General features: G+C 43.8%; 1 protein-coding gene across 6 annotated transcripts in view; it reads right to left on the reverse strand.

Moving 5' to 3' along the window:
- The window catches only part of AUTS2 (activator of transcription and developmental regulator AUTS2), a 679,139-nt gene that overhangs the window by 375,170 nt on the left and 289,843 nt on the right, over positions 1–14,126 (reverse strand). The window lies entirely within an intron of this gene.

Consider the following 14,126-nt stretch of genomic DNA (forward strand, 5'->3'; position numbering starts at 1 on the left):
AGGCTTCGAGAAGCAAAAGCAGGGCCCTGGGACCAAGTAAAGGCCAACCTCAACCTTTCCGGTTGTTATGTGGAAGCAGTTTGCAACAGAACTTGTATCATGGGTGGGATAATTATGTACACATAGTTGATTAAGGCAGGTACCGGCTTCCTACATTGGCCTCTTCTAGATTTCAGAGTCCCAAATTATACAGAGCTGTTTCAATAGAGCTGGGGTGTGGAATCGATTTCCGGCAGGTGGGCTATATCATCATCTCCCCACCTCAGGTGGGCCACATTTGACAGGTATGCAGTGCACCAGACTGATGTCTGGTGATGTGGTGCCTTCAGCGGCTTCCAGCTGGTTGCACGGGAAAGTATAAAGACAGAGAAAAGTTTCTTACATTCCTTTTTTATTCCAGTCTTTACAGAGAAAGAGGCCATAGAACCAAGCCTCTTGGATAATGGTGTTGACCAAAGTGAATCTGCATCTCCCCATCTCTCCCACTTCCTTATTTGTCATTCTCATCACCTCCTCTATGGGTGCTCCTCTGTCTTTGGCCTCTTTGCTCTCCTACTTTTAAGGCTCACAGGGTTCTGGGAGATGGAGGGTCTGGAATGCTTTCGAAGGACAATGTGTCAGCAAGGCATTGCTCTGGCTCTCCCAGGATTTCCCAGATTTCCACCTCATCTGCCTCTGAGCTGTTACCTCCCTCAAACCCCTGTAGTAAATCTATACTGTCTTCCTCTTCCTCCCCCCTGGAAGGGTCTGGATGGGGAGGTGTCCTCCACTATTCCTCCTTTGCCCAGTCCCTGACAGTTGCCCACTTGTCAGGACTTCAAAGCACAGCACAGGACCGTTTGGAAGTCATTAGGAAGCTGCTCCTTTGGAAGCCATTAGGAAGCTGTTCCTTTAAACCTCGGCCAATTAGTGGTTTAAGGAGCAGCACAGGGCTGCTTCAAAGAGCAGCACTGTGAGGGAGAAATGGTTTTACAGTGATTTGGAAACTACTTCCCCCTCCTTGAGCAAGGTGTGCTCCCATCACCCATCAGCTGATGGATGAGTAGGAAAGCACCTTGCTCATGCAAAGGCACAACTAGAAGCCAATTTTAAGCTCCTGCTGATGCCTTTGAAGCCCTGACCTTATACACCCCACACCAGGCATCATGAATGACATTAAGTGAAGGGGGAGTGTAGGTGGATTCCTCAAAGTGGCCTCTTGGGCCAAATAGGAAGGCCTAGCAAGATTTTGCCTTCAAGTCAGAGGTTGTCCACGTCCCAGCAATAGAGAAGCTGATATATTACTGTGTCTCCATAGTTGAACAGAACCTTAAGGGTAAATGGTATAGGGTGGGAGGAAGAGCTGGGCCTAATGCCAGCTTGACTCCCTGAAGGCTTAGGATCCTGAGAGAGAACATTGGCATATTTCCCCGCACATGGGGCAAATCTACATTCACTGCTTATAATGTGAAGGAAGGATTGAGGAATGGTTTTGATAACCATATGGACACATGACATCCAGCTTTTAACATTCATAATGCATTGTGTGACCAGGCGCGACAGCCCCAGCCCCCAGGGATCACAAGAAAGGAATAAAGACTCTGACACGTGTTATGGAATTAAAATTAAGCCACAACTTTGTTTAAACTTCCGAATGTAGGAAGATCTTGGCTTAGGCCTTGGGTCTGTATCCCCCCCAGTCCCCCAGCTGGGGGAACTGGGGCACAACAGGGTAAATGGGGTATGGGGTGCTCTGTGAGATGTATGTGAATGCAGGCAGCCCACCCCATATCCCCACAAGCAGGGTAGTTCACTGACAACCTTTCAGTGTATTGCCAGTGACACCCATATATATATATATATAACCCCTTTAAGAGGGGACCCTGGAATCGCCACTGCAGGGGGGTGAATCACCACTTCACACCCCACCCCCAATAGGGAAGAAAAAACTAAAGGATTCCACCCAAGGCCATAACCACCAAGATTGTGACAAAATAGGGAAGACAAAACCTGCCAATGCAGGAAAACTTCTTCCTGGTCCATCAACAGCAACCAGTCAAAGACCATAGCAGCCATCGCTAAACAGGAAGATAAAGTTAACCTGCAAACAAAAAAAACATTAAAAAAGGGAGGGTAGGGAGGGTGAATCTCCAGAGCCGAGTGCCTGGCTGTTGTCGGCTCCACCCACTATTTATACTGGGGCTGGCCCCACCTCCCAGCAATGAATCATGACCACTGAGGCTGGGTGTGAACCTCCAAATAATAACACTGAGAAAGCAAGCCAGCCCCCTATTTCTAGTAAGCTCCCTGGGAACTGTAGCCCCTCACGCGATCCTGCAAAGGGCACCCACATATAAAGTGTGAGTGCTCATTATTAAAATGTGACACCGGAGGGCGCTGCAGAGCAACCAGCAACTGGCAGTAGTGAAACAGCATTTTCACGAAAAAGAAACAGAGGTAAGAAACTCTTCATTTTACAGGCATGCCCTGTGACATTTTAGAACGCCAAGTCTAGTATTGTTTTTGTAACCTTAAACAGGTTGGTGGAGATCCAGCCACGGTCTCAGTCGCCCCATGTAGTTTTTAGGTTCTTAATTTTGAATGCTCTTAAGCTGCAGTTAATAAAGTAGCACTAGTTATACTCCATATCTTGTGTCTTGCCTCTTTATTTCTGATCTCCTAATTAAAATAGGTCCAGTTGGTGTGGATTCAACAAGTCTGCTTCAAAACATGAGTCCGACGAAACCCCTAGATTTGCCAAGTACCCTGGAGAGCTCCCACCTCGTTTCTCAGTATAGACATCATTGGGTTGTAGTGTAGATGTTACTGACTCAGCCCACACCTGAACAAAACATTTAAACTACAGCGGTACCTCAGGTTACATACGCTTCAGGTTACATACGCTTCAGGTTACACACTCTGCTAACCCAGATATAGTGCTTCAGGTTAAGGACTTTGCTTCAGGATAAGAACAGAAATCGGGCTCCGGCGGCACGGCGGCAGCAGGAGACCCCATTAGCTAAAGTGGTGCTTCAGGTTAAGAACAGTTTCAGGTTAAGAACAGACCTCCAGAACGAATTAAGTACTTAACCCAAGGTACCACTGTACTATTATATCACTTTAAATGACATGTCTTTCTCCAAAGCATCCTGGGACTTGTAGTTTGTTAAGGAGCGTTCCCTGGGAAGAGGAATTGATTGTTTCTCAAAGTGGTTTGTTTCTTATGAGCCAGATCAGACCCCAAACTTCTATCTGCCAGGTCATGTGGACACTTCTTCATAGGTGCTTTATCTGACCATATAAAAAAAGGACTTTTATTACAGCCTCCTCCACACAACACTGGTGATTCGAAGCACATAGGCAACCATGCCCCACCATTAAACTCTTACAACATCTGGCTACTGGTAAACCATAATGATATCAACACAATGCAATAAACCTTCATTTGGAACATCTTGAAAGAAGAAAACCTTCACTAATGATATTTTAATGAGGAAATACATGCACTAATTACTCGATGTCTACTGACTGGTCTGTAAGATCCAGAACCAAGGAGATGTAAACATCATTTGATTCGTGCTTTGTGGGGAACAAGAGAAATCATGCTCTCTCCCTCTCTGCCGTTTATGTATGAATTTGTCAGAGTTGAAAGACTCTGAAATAAACCAAAGTGCCCACCATTAAAGAAATTTGAAACGTATTGTCCTTTAATGTAAAAGGGGGGGGAGACGATTATTGTAGAATGAGATAAGTTTCCTGCTTTCATGCCTCACACAAGTGTGTTCTTTAAGAGGCTGATGTTAAAACACTGAAGAGATTATTACGAGAAAAGTATTAAAATGTAATATACCCCAGTCTATTAAGCAGTGCTATCTGGGAGCATGTATACTCACAAGCAAAGCATTCACCCTCCAACATATCAAAAGTGATAAGAGAGACAGACCTAAAGCTCTCTGATGGCACAAGGCTGGAATGACATCTACACTGAGAGAGCTGTCCATGGTCAATTCACTAGGGTTAAGTGCCATCCTGGCAATGAGAATACTTCTCCATTGATGGATTGGCGAATGCACCTTAATGCAGGCTTTGAACTGCACCCTAATATTTCTTTGATCAAGTAAAAGGTCTGTTTGGAAGCAAGTGGTCCTTTTTGAAACCCAGGTCATAAGCTGCATATGGCTTTATATAGGTCAAATGCTTGGATGCTTGCTGTGTGTCTAAAAATGTATAGGGCATATTGCAACATGGGTGACATATGTTCCAAACGGATTGTCTTAGTTAACAATATTAAATTCTTCCTCTGTTCCCTGCCAAAAGAATATGAAGGTGAGAGATCAACAACCATTGTGCAGCCATTGTGACCTGTGCACCAATAAGAGCCTTCCCAAAATTAAGTGTCAATACCAATTTAATCTCATTATTGCCCTGGGTACAAGTCTTCATTCAGGTTATGTCTGCAATTTCTAATTTATATTCTCACACTCCCCACTATTTCACCTTGCCCTCCTGAATGAATTCATGAATGAATGGATAAATAAACAAATAAAGTCAGATAATGTTTTATTTAAGAATCTGATCCCAGGCATATTAGTGCATTAAACATGCGCTCCCGACAGAGTCAGCTTGTTGCTTTTACACTGATTGAATTGTCAATCATTTCTATTCAGTGAAGACCTTAGTTGCAAAGTCCCGTGTCTCGAGAGAATAGAATGAGATGGGCTAGCAAAATGACATCCCCTGAACACAATCTTTGTCAGCCCAAAAAGTAATTCTTACATCATTGCTGTCATTATTTCTAACACCAACAGCAGAGAACATGTCTTAGCAGACCATTTCCTGACTCATAATATTAGTACTTTTTTAAAAAGTTGACATTGTGATATGTACATTTCCCACAACCTGGCACAATATGAGCACAACCAGGCACCAGAAGCCATTTTGATTTCCCAAGTCCAATTATTCCGTACTGTACAAACCTGTGGAATAGGTCTTCCCACCTGGGGACAACAGATGCCTTAAACACATCACGTTTAATGGATCCCCAAAGGTTCTCTTCACTTTGTTGCTTCTAACTAATAGGCTGTGATCGCTCCCAAACCACGGCCACCTCACTGCCCCCTTCATACGCATCACTGTGGACACACACTTCTAAAAGACCTCAATTCTTCTCAGAGTCGGGTTGTTGAAATGAGAGGTGCTAAGTGGAGGGGAAGAGCTTCGTAGCAGTTATCTCCCAGCTAAGAATAGAATAATCTGCCAAGAACTATAATGTATTACTAGCAGATGAAGAAAAATACCTCTGCCCCAAGACCTGGTTCCCCCCAAACCAGGTTTTAAAGCTTTCTAAAAAAATAAATAAGTAAAAATTGATGCAATGCTGCTTTGTGATGTGCTTATGTTGGCTTTACGTTGACTTTTGCGTTCTAATGGGTTTTTTTAACTGAAGAAGAGGAGTTTGGATTTGATATCCCGCTTTATCACTACCCGAAGGAGTCTCAAAGCAGCTAACATTCTCCTTTCCCTTCCTCCCCCACAACAAACACTCTGTGAGTGGGGCTGAGAGACTTCAGGGAAGTGTGACTAGCCCAAGGTCACCCAGCAGCTGCATGTGGAGGAGCGAGCGGGGAAGCGAACCTGGTTCACCAGATTACAAGTCCACCGCTCTGAACCACTACACCACACTGACAGTTTTAAAGTTTTGATTTGTAATGAACTGTATCAATTTTAAATTTAGGAACCATCCGGAGGATGTTGTCTATTGAGTGAGTGGTACATAAATGCAAAAATAAAAATGAGCAGTTTGAATAAATATGAAAAATCCATTTGAATGCTGCAAAATCAAACTGTTCTAAAGGTTAACAAAATTCAGAGGGAGAGAGGGGAAGAAAGAGATGGCTTCATAATTCCTGTGAACAAGCTGGTCCTGAATTCCAAAAGAGGTTTTCTGGAGGAAAAAGAACCATTTTAAAAGGGGGAGAGAACTCCACTATGGGGGATTTGTCACAACATTTGTCCAGGTACATCAGATACTGATTATATACAAATCAAAAAATGTCAACAGTACCAAAAGGGGTTTCCTCCACCCTATTAGAAATGGATGATTAATCCTAGGTAATTGCTAACATGATAATCTATGTGCTTTGTTTTGTTTTGTTTAAAAAAAATGGAGCAAAGCAAGAATCTTCTCAACTCTTTAATTAAAATCCAAATAAGAAACAGCACGGTATTTCAACCTTCTAATTAAAACGCACAGATTAAAAAAACAAACAAACATATGGCCATCAAAAGGTAGAAAAATACAAACATAATCAGTTGCGGAGAAATGGAAAAGCTAGCATTCAAATCAACAGCAACCAAAAAGCTGGATTGCTAGAGTGGGAATGATTTATCTCCCCAACTTTCCCCCTGGAAACTAGGTGTCTGTGGCTCACCGGCAAGATTGCTGGGTTTCTAAGGCCAGAGCTTGGGTGTCTATCATCTCTTTGGATGGGAAAGATTGGCATTGGCTGTAATAGTATACCCTGCAAATTGGAGCTACAGGAGCTCAGTAGCACCTTCTGGAAATGCATACCCCTAAGACCATTGCAGTCCAGTCCCATGGACTGCAAGAAGATCAGACCTATCCATTCTTAAGGAAATCAGCCTTGAGTGCTCACTGGAAGGACAGGTCCTGAAACTGAGGCTCCAGTACTCTGGCCACCTCATGAGAAGAGAAGACTCCCCGGAAAAGACCCTGGTGTTGGGACAGATGGAGGGCACAAGGAGAATGGGATGACAGAGGATGAGATGGTTGGACAGTGTTCTCGAAGCTACCAGCATGAGTTTGACCAAACTGCGGGAGGCAGTGGAAGACAGGAGTGCCTGGTGTGCTCTGGTCCATGGGGTCACGAAGAGTCGGACACGACTAAACAACTAAACAACAGCAAGAAGACTATTGAGGGAAAACCTCTTGCATGTTTACCAAGCAGGCATCTGCTTGCTGTCAATTGTACACACCAAGCCCCTTTCACATGTTCAACTGAAAGAACAAGCAATGGAAGTTGATGGGACTAGGGAAGGAGCAATTTGTCAGTGCCGGTTTCTCTGCATTTTTTATTTTCCCCAGCCTTAAATTCAGTACTCCGTGTTTCCACAGCAATTTGCAATTTATTTATGTTTTTAAAACCCTCATGAAAATTCAACAGCATTTTAGTGCCAATTTCTCCTAATATACACAGTTTTGCATGCAGATGTGGACTAATGTACACCTTTCTCCAACTGTTTCCCCTCATATAATGCATTGCTCTCACTAATGTATGCATTTTAAGGCACCCCCCCCCAATCTATGGATTTTTCTATGAATTCATTGGTTGAGAACCGCACTGCAAAATTCGGACAAATGCATTATTTCAAAGGAGAATTGTGTTTCAGTTTGTATATTGTTCAAGAAGTGCAATACAGGTAGTTTCTCATTAAAGTGCAAAAAAAAAAAATAGCTCAGATTTCTTCCCTATCTCTATTTGGAGCTAACCAGCACACACACACAAACAAACATCTCAAGGAGCCTCCCACCAGGTATAAAATTAAAAGCCTTCAGCACTGCATTCAGCTGCTCTCTGCAATGATTTAGTAGAATTAGAAATTAGTACACATTTCTGAAGAATGAGTGTTCTCCTAGTCCTATTCACGCAAGCCAGTTACTGAGCCTCCTCAACTGGGAGAGTTGTTCTGTTTGGAGCTGGGACTTTGCCTAAGTAACAACAACCTTCCTGGATCTGGTGTGTGTTTAGTTTGTTTGGCTCCAATGGCAATCCTTCTGGCACAGTTACTGACTTCTGTCTCCTTTCTGACACCTTCCACCTATGGAACAGCTTTGATACCCCATCATGCATCCATGGAACTGAATTTATAGAAGTGTGCATGAGCATCTATGGGATGGTGAGGTGTAATGCAAACAAACAGAAGGAACTAACCAGGATAGAAAGCTGCACTTCTTCAGAATAAAAAAATTCCTTCCAGTAGCACCTTAAAGACCAACTAAGTTAGTTCTTGGTATGAGCTTTCAGAATGGCATTGATGCCCCTCACCAAGCCAGGATTCAGGAGTATAAGAAAGGCGATATGAGGAGCACTGCTGGATCAGACAAGTGGCCCATCTGGTCCAATATCCTGTTTCCACAATGGCCAATCAGATGCCCCAACAGAAACAGTGGTGGACTTTGCGGTCTCGAATTTCAGTGGCTCCCTGTGCGACACCAAAATTCAGTGCCCTCCCTACATACAGTGTCCATTCTACATAATAGTTGTGGAGCCCCTTGTGGCACCCCAGAGACTCCCTGCCCAGTGTGACCAAACCAGTTGTGCTCCCCTAAATCCACTTCTGATGGGAAGTCTGCAAAGAGATGACTATGGGAAGCTCGCAACAAGATAACTATGGGAAACCCACCTGAGCACAACAGCACAGAAGTGGGATACTGGACGGAACATGGAAGAAACAAGGACTCAAATGGGGAGACTTCTCATTCTTTGCCTCTAACTCAAACAATTACATTTGCACAACACATGGCTTTTTATATTCAAGTTTGTGGGAGGGGAAAATAGATGGAATTCAAATAGATAATTTGAAAGAGCTTTCAAAGATTGCTCTGCACTTGTCTGCTATATAAAAGGCATGATAGTATCATTTAATTACATCTGGCAGTTAGCTGCAGGTACCATGTGTAAGCCCAAATTAACCCTGCAACTTCCTTCTTTGGCCAAAATAGATTTTGATGTTCTTAGCAGAGACTTATTTTTGTCTTCAAAAATCAAATCCGTGCCTAACTCTGGAAAATAAAATGGCAGGTGCTTAGTGATGGGAAGTGGGGTGGGGGAAATGATTCAAAAGTTTATCCTTCTGGGAATACCCAAGTATTTGTTCCAACCAATGCACTAAGGCTGTTATATGCGACTTCCAGATACAGTTTGCATTTGAAATAAGATTTCCGAGGGAAGTCAGAACATCCTATATTTCACGGATATCAATGTTACAGACTTTTGCAGAGCCCCTATTAAAATGCATTAAAGACTCAACTCAGGTTGTCTTCATGTTCTGTCACTATTCTTAAGCTGTTCAGCAGCTACTAAGCCAATCTGGCGGGAGTTTTGCCCCCCTTCCCAACGTTCCTTTGATGTTCCCACCATTATCTTTTTATAGCATAATCACACATTTTGGTACATTGTAGATCAAAGGGAAGCTGCAGCTTTTAAGGCTAAGCCTGGACATGGTGCCCATAACTAAGTGAATTCATTATATTTAATAATACTCTCCGAGGAATGGAAAGGGGAAGAAAATCATATGAAATAATAAACAGCAAGGTAAATAGGGGGAGATCATTAAAATAAGCTAAATGTGGAGCAGGTTGGTGCTGCAAGAGCCTCAAATGAGTTTTTCTGCTTGCCTTTCCTCTGACTCGAACCTCTGTCACGGAAAGGTAGATAATTGGCCGTATCAGACATAAATTTGACAATGTTCATGGGATGTTTATGGAAGCAACTGTCAAGCTGCTCTTGCTGGAGTTAAGGAAATGCTTTCAATTTATACTGTGCTTTTCTGATGTGCTCAGAAATTAAGACATTTCATTCAGAACAGCCGCATAAGAAGCACCTTCGGTTCCACGGACTCTCTAGTCAAGATAAGAAGAATTTCCTCGTCCTGTTCCTTTTTTGTCCTGCTGGTTCTGTCAGGAGCTACTGGGGATCTGCGGACAGCTGATCATCCTGCATGATGAGTCTTCAGTTTCTCAAAGACCTGGACTAACTCCACCCATCCAGGCTGGACAATGGATCCTCCTGGCAGCTGTGTAAGAGGGCTTCTTGTTTCATGTCCTGCTCCAAGGGATGCTTTCAGGGGCTAAGAACCCAGCTACAGAAGATATGTGCCTTAACCAAAGTAAACATCAACAAGGTAGGTTTGCAGATGAACACAGTTCATCAAGAAACAGCCAACATGTCAATTTCAGCCAGGAGAAGGACCTAGAAGCTGCTCCAAGGAGCCAGAGACCGGTGTTGTTTCCAGCAACTGGAAGGCTCAAGTGGGAGGCTAAACACAGCTCCTGGCAGTGGAGGAGTATCATGGATTGCTTACACATGCATAGACCAACCACTCATGGTCCATAGATGCATACTATGTTATTGCTCTTCAGCCCGTATCTGAAGATTTTGGTGGTGGTACTCTTGACAACTGGGAGTGGGTGCCTTCATCTCCTTCTCGGACAGTTCCAGGGGTTCTTCACCAGGTAACAACCCAGAGGGCTTTACATGTGAATCATCAGAATTGGATTCAGGGGGCCCTGCCTGGTTCTTGATCTGTGGGGTTGTTTGGTTCGTTCCCTGAGGGCTCCATGGCTCATACTCCATGACGCCCCATTTCAGTCCTGCTTGAGCAGCAATAGCTTCCTGAGCTCTAGCTGTTTCAGACCACTGTATTCTGGCTATGTCCAGGGAATTCCAGGTGCATGGCAACGTTACTCTAGCTCAGGCATCCCCAAAATCGGACCTCCAGATGTTTTGGGACTACAATTCCCATCATCCCTGACCACTTGTCCTGTTAGCTAGGGATGATGGGAGTTGTAGTCCCAAGCGTAAGTACCAAAGTTTAACCATGCTACTTTCTTTTATCTGTCCTGAATCTTCCAGCATTGAGTTTCATTCAATGTGCAGATGATAGAAGCATCCCTAGTCTGGACTTCTCAAGGCTGATGCATCCCTAATTCCCTGCCTTCCCCCACAGCAACTAGCAGCCTCTCCTCTTATTAGGCCACTTATGAGATCAACCATTGCCTTTTAGAATGCTCTGTGAGATCACAGCAGTTAAGCCAATGTCTGAGGAGCACAGGACTGGAACTTTATAACATTCTCTCACTCTTACTCTCATACCAAAACTGTCTGCGAAAAGAGAACATCAGGGGTGTCAAATGATCCATTAAAAATCCAGTGAATAATGTGGTTCTAATAGTTTTCCTTGTGTGTTTTTCAGCAAATCTTACAGGGCTGGTTCTGCTTTCTTCCAAACACTGCGTTCATCTCCCTCCCTCTCCCTCTCTCTCTGCCTGCATCTAGATGAGAGAGACATGTTGAGCTTGCAACATGTCTCATACATTTCAAGCAATGTTTCAAATCCTATAGCTTTTCGTTTCAGATTACTCACACCCTGCCATCAGGCTTGGCAGCCAAAGCTGTTACTGGCTTGCTTTCTCTCCATGGGCTTTGCAAAGTTTTCCCAGTTACATATTCTTCTGATGAACTTCTCTCCTGTGGGTTTGGACTCATGAAAATAATATGCCACACACACACCATTAATGTTATCGTGGCGCAAGAGAATTCCCAAACATCCACTCCATTGGAAAAGCACCAGTTTGGAAAAGAAGATGAAACTGTGTCAGATGTCAAAGTTTTGTGGTAAGCCAAAGAGAATGAGTAAAGGAGTTAAGTGCCTTTCAAAGGCGGCTTAGACCAATTCATGAATGATGTCTCATCAGTGATTATTAGTCACCATGTCGACACCACCTTAGAGCAACTGATGGGGAGAAACAACAAGAAACAGAGAAACATGGGAAACTACCTTATACTGAGTTAGACCATTGGTCCACCAAATTCAGTATTGTCTAAATGACTGGCAGTGGCTAGCCAGGATTTCAGACAGGGATGCTCTCCCAGTCCTATGTGGAGAAGTTGGGGGTTGAATCTGGGACACTGGGCCTGCAGCACAGATGCTCAGACACTGAGCTTTGGCCCTTCCCTACCGCATATGGTTGCATCCATCTCAAGAAGGGAACCATAGAGCAGAAAGGGGCAGTATAGGAAGCTCCTTAGACTTAATCAGATAAGTGGTCCTTCAACTCAGTACTGTTTACACCAGGAGTAGCCAATGTGTTTCTCTACAGATTTTGTTGGATCCTACTTCCACCAGTCCCAGCCAGTATGGCCAGTTAGGAGGGATGTCTGTTGATGGGTGGGTGTGATTTTTGGAAAATAGCATCACAGGTAATTTGGATTCCCCTGGTAGGCCAAGACTGGCCCAAAGGGCTGGAAGTTCTACACACCAGCTGCATGAGAAAGCTTGCAATACTCCTATTACCAAGCCCAATGCCAGATTAGTATTATTAATGTGAGGTGTTTGTGTTTTATAGATATTTTTTCATAAATTACTGATAATCTTCTTGACAGTTGCAGTTGGCTTAGAAATTGGAGGAACTCTGAAGTCGGGTCTTTAGAAAAAAGCTACACCCCTGAGCAGCATACGTACTTATCGGGGAAAAGCCACTTCCGAACTGGAGAGGAGGTGGAGTTGCAGGCTTCACGCCCTCTCCACGTGCACGGGGGCTGGCTCTCAGCCTTTGCACGATCGAGGGAATCCCCAACCGTGTCATCCCCTGGCCAGCCAATCAGCTGGCCTTGGGGGGGCATGGCTTGCTCTATTTAACACTGGTGCGGCCGGGGATCTCCCTCTTTTGCCGCCTTAGCTCCTCTGGTCCCCCCCTCCCACTGGTTGCAGGGTCTGAGGGTATTGGCAGCAAGCTTTTGCTCGAGTGGGGGTTAAGCATTAGTATGGGTATTGTTATGTGGATGAAGAGGGGAAGCGCCATCACCTCCCCCGCATATCAAAGGGTAGTCCGGTAAAGGATTCCGGGGGGGCGTGGCCCTGTCCGAAGCCTATGGAGGTGAGGGCCTAAGGCACGCCCCCAAGCGGTGACCCTGGGGGAGTTCCTAGTTGATGTGCATCAGCAGGTCTCCCCCTACTGGTGGTTAACCCTTCCCGGACTTCAAGCAAACAGGCTGAAGCTGGATAGTCAGTTAGGACCAATGCCTAAGCCAATACCGCTCATCACCTGTAACCAATAAAGTTGTGGTAATTTTTAGCCAATTAACCTAATTAATTGTGTCATGTGTCTTTATTTCCACTGGGGTGAGGCAGGAACTCGCCACGCAAAGAGGGATGACTCATGAATCATGGCTGCCAAGAAATTAAGCCAAAAAACATGGTATCCCCTTATCTCCCATATGAACGGTGATCTTCATGATACATCTCAGGTGTCAATTGTGGGCAGACACTCAAGCATAAAAAGCTCTTAGAGATTGTGGTGTTTCAATTTTTAAGTAATATTTGCACACTGCAATACCTTGTTTTGTCATTTTGAATTGTGCAACGCTCACACAACGCTCTAATAAATATATTGTAATATATTGTTATAATTAGAAGATCACCTTTCCTGGGGGAAAGGTGACATTTTAAATCCTGCTGATCTCATTTAACATTCTGATCTGGAGCAGAAATTCCCTGGGAAATGAAGCAAAATTTGCAACACACCTCCTTCGTTTTGTGTACTGGAAATTGAAACACTTGGCACTGCAGAGCGTCTTCTTGCATTTAGGGGAGATGCACTGGGGATTTTCTTTTTGAGAGAGAGAAAGAGAGAAGCATCTCTTTGGACTGCATAATGCCATTCTTCATGATCTTCTGATCTCCTTGATAAATGCTACATAGAGGTTAATCTTCACAAATCCATGGTGTTATGACCTTGTCAAACCAAGCTATACATCAGTTTGTTTTGAGAGTGCTAGAGGAGAATATACAAATGAACCAGTGTCAGCCTTGGGTAAGCAGGGATGTTTTGAAGTTTCTCCTAAAAGTTAATAGTGAGGGAGACGACCATACTTTACTAGGCAGGGCATTCCACAAATGGCCACTGAGAAGGCCCTCCAAGGTCCCTTCAGCCATTAAATAATCTATGGCCATTAATTTATTTATTTATTTATTTATTTATACAGTGGAACCTTGGTTCTCGAACGGCTTTGCGGACGAACAAAATCGTGAGTTCTCTAGTTCTATTTTTTCCACATACACCCAATTTGTTGCTATATTATATCATTTTCATATTTCTATGCAAGCTGCTTTGAGTTTGGACTAAATAGTGGCAGATACATACTTTAAATAATTGGAGCCTTTTTTCTTATATCCTTTTAAAGGATAATCAGCCATGCCAGGAAGTGTCAGAATATTCCAAGGGAAATGGGAGAAGAAATGGTCAATGTTCCCTTATTTGTCCCACATCCAGAACACAAATCAAGTGATTGGCATTTGCTGTTGTGTTGTTGCTTTCATACCACAAATGATATGTAATTGATTGC

The sequence above is a fragment of the Podarcis vaucheri genome (assembly GCF_965113315.1).
Source record: "Podarcis vaucheri genome assembly, chromosome: 15".
Lineage (NCBI taxonomy): Eukaryota > Metazoa > Chordata > Lepidosauria > Squamata > Lacertidae > Podarcis > Podarcis vaucheri.